Consider the following 3,372-nt stretch of genomic DNA (forward strand, 5'->3'; position numbering starts at 1 on the left):
AGAAAATTATTCTGTGTAAGTAATCAGTCTATATTTTATTTTTACTGGATACATTTATCAGGTTAGGAAGAAAACACCCTTGGCCATATTTTCAGGTTTGTTGCTAGAAGACCAAAGTCCTCTTGCGATGTTGTGGCTACTCAAGAACCATCGTGAAGATCTAGATTACTTACCTGGGTAGGCCTACTAAAGGAGTATTTGAAAGTGCAGTGTTGAAAAATATGCAGGCAGGAAAAGTAGGTAAAACAATGTTTATTTGGGATGGCACATGTTTCACTCAAGATGTTTCTCCTAAAGATGAATCAACTGGCTTGGAAGCCTCCACTAGGTCTCAGTAGAATGAATACACATTCCCTGGGAACTCACATTTAAGGTCAATGATTGAAGAAAATGCTCTTCAAGTTTTGTCACAAGAATAATTGATAAAAAGCTCACTTTATACAGTTTGTGTCTCTGAGCCAGATAAGAATAATAATTTTCTTTCTTTAAATTTTCCCAGGAAACTTTGAAAAGTAGTTGAAAGTGACAAGTTCAAGTCTATTTGATGGGATGAGAGTGGAACTTGTGTAGTGATTAATGAAGAACTCTTCAAGAAAGAAATTTTGAAAAAAAATTATTGCAGTATATTTAAAACTCACAGTATAAAAAGCAGAGTTCAACAGCTCAATTTTATGGATTTAGTAAAATTCAACAGAATTTTCAAAGATAAGCTTTCCTAGTTGACTTTCTGGCAGAAGAAAAGGAAGTCTCTTTTATGCAAGGTATTTGAAATACTCCAGTTACAACTTTATCTAGAGTATATATGTAATTTTATTTTGTATATCAGTAAAGGAGTTAAGACTTGCAGCTAAGACCAGATTTTGAAAATTGTATAAAATATTAAGCTAAGAGTTCTTTAATTACTTGAAATTATTAACGACAGCTTAAGCATTAGACTTTCAGGGCTGTAAAAATTTTTCTAACAACTTTTAAACTTACCCATGAACCCCAAATAAAGATAACAAAACCACTAATGAAATGTTACAATGTGTAACATGTTTTTACTTGAAGGTTTAACAACTTTACTCCTTTTTTCCCCCCAAAAAGCACATTTTTCAATACAGTAAACAATATCCATGCATTGTTTGATGACATTAACTTTGTGTAACAAAAAGAAATCTGAAATTTTCTGTGTTGCATTTGTTGTTAATTGTCTTGGTTTAAAATGGCACTGAATTGCCTTCTCCTTTGGATTTAGTTAAAGTGCTATTATAACAGAACCTTTAAATGTGGCTATGCACAACTTTTAGAAAGAATAAAATGAAGAATTGGGATGAAAATGATTCCCTTGTATCTAACTTATTCACTGAAGATTTCAACAAGAAGCACTTTAGAGCAGGAGCTAACATGGATAATCATTATTCTGCCTTAATTGCTGATACTAGTAGAGAAAGTTCATTTTCAACCTATACAAATTTGAATATACCTGTAACAAAAATATTCATTGTTAACCAGAAAATTGGTAACCTAATTAGAAGTGGGTTTCTTCCTTCTCAATATTCAACCTCAGTTGTACCATCACAACAAATTGCAGTAGATCAAAATTCTATTTTAAATGAGGTGGCCAATATTCATATGTCCTCTCAGAGCAACTAATGGCTACATTTTGAATTACGTTACAACTGCACATTCTCAATATCACATCGTATCTTCCTTACAACACCATTTCTTCATGCTGATAGTGGAACCATAAACTTTTGTAACCAGATATCTTGAGGTATCAGTTAATGAGTTTTCTTATCTTAACCTGCTCCAAGATTGTTAATATATCAGCTGCTTCTCATTACAAGCCAGCTCTTAAATCATTTTCACCAGGCAAATATCACTCTAATTACAACTGATCTTCCACAAATCAAATACAAGATTATGCATGAAAACAGGGACTGAAATTTACTCTGACAAAAAAAAAAATTTCTTCAATTAACCTATTGAATGATAAAATTACATGGTTACATTTATATTTCCTTTTCCTTTATTTCTAAATATAGGGTTAAAAGTGTTCTGTTTTGTTTCCAAGGATAGTTTCAAAAATACAAATATATATATATGTATGTATGTATATGTATATACATATATATATATATAGACGTGTGTGTGTGTGTTTGTGTGTGTGTGTGTGTATATATGTATGGATATATATGAATATAAACATTTAAAAATACTATATATGTCTGTGTGTATATACATATGTGTGTATATACATATGTATGTATATATGTATATATGCACACATATACATATACATAAATACATATATATACATAAATACATATTTTATATACATACACACATATATACATGTATATATGCACACAAATATATATACGCATGTATATGTGTATATATATACACACCCATATATACACATATATATGTATACAGGTATATACACATATATACGTACATATATATATATGTGTATAGATATAAATGAATATATATACATATATACATATATATGTGTATATATGGGTGTGTGTATATATATACACACATATATGCATATATGTTTTTGTGCACATGTGTGTATATATATGTATATACATATATATGTATGTATATGTATATGTACATATATGTATGCATATACATATATATCTGTAAGTATGCATGTATATACACATACATGTATATACATACATATATATGTATATACATATACACATATACATGTATATACATACATATATGTATATACATATACACATACATGTATATGTATATATTTTTATATGTATATACACATACATGTATGTGTATATGTATGTATGTGTGTATATACATGTATACATGTGTATATATGTATATATGCACACATATATGTATGTATATATGTTTCTGTGTTTATATATATACACACTTTATATGTATAAACATATATATATGTGTATAAACTTTGACATGCCTTTTTTTAAAGTTAGTTATCTAAAAAGGAAGAAATAACAAAGTATTTTAGTCTACTTTCTGCTGCAGCAACAGAGTTCCACAGACTGGACAATTTACAAAAACACTTGCATTGTCATGGTTCTGGAGGCTGGCAGGTCTAAGGGGCTGCATCGGGTGAGTTCTTTCTTCTATGACACAAGATGGCAGTCTGGCATCAAATGGTGAAAGGCATGTGATGATCAGAAAATTAGGGCCAAATTCATACTTTGATCCAAAGCCTACTCACACAGTAACTAACCTCTTCTCCAGATAAAGTAAAAAATCCAGTCTTGAGGATGTAGCTTCATGGCTAATCACCTCTTAAAGTTCCTATCTCCCTTCCCTATCACAAATGGCCATGTAATTTCAATGCAAAATTTGGAGAGGACATTCAAAATTATAAAAGTA

At 29.9% G+C, this 3,372-nt stretch overlaps 1 pseudogene; it reads left to right on the forward strand.

Moving 5' to 3' along the window:
- The first annotated feature begins 248 nt into the window (after window positions 1-248).
- LOC141583014 (heat shock transcription factor, Y-linked-like) lies at window positions 249-1,635 on the forward strand (annotated as a pseudogene).
- The last annotated feature ends 1,737 nt before the right edge of the window (window positions 1,636-3,372 follow it).

This window comes from Saimiri boliviensis, chromosome Y (genome assembly GCF_048565385.1).
Source record: "Saimiri boliviensis isolate mSaiBol1 chromosome Y, mSaiBol1.pri, whole genome shotgun sequence".
NCBI classification, from domain to species: domain Eukaryota; kingdom Metazoa; phylum Chordata; class Mammalia; order Primates; family Cebidae; genus Saimiri; species Saimiri boliviensis.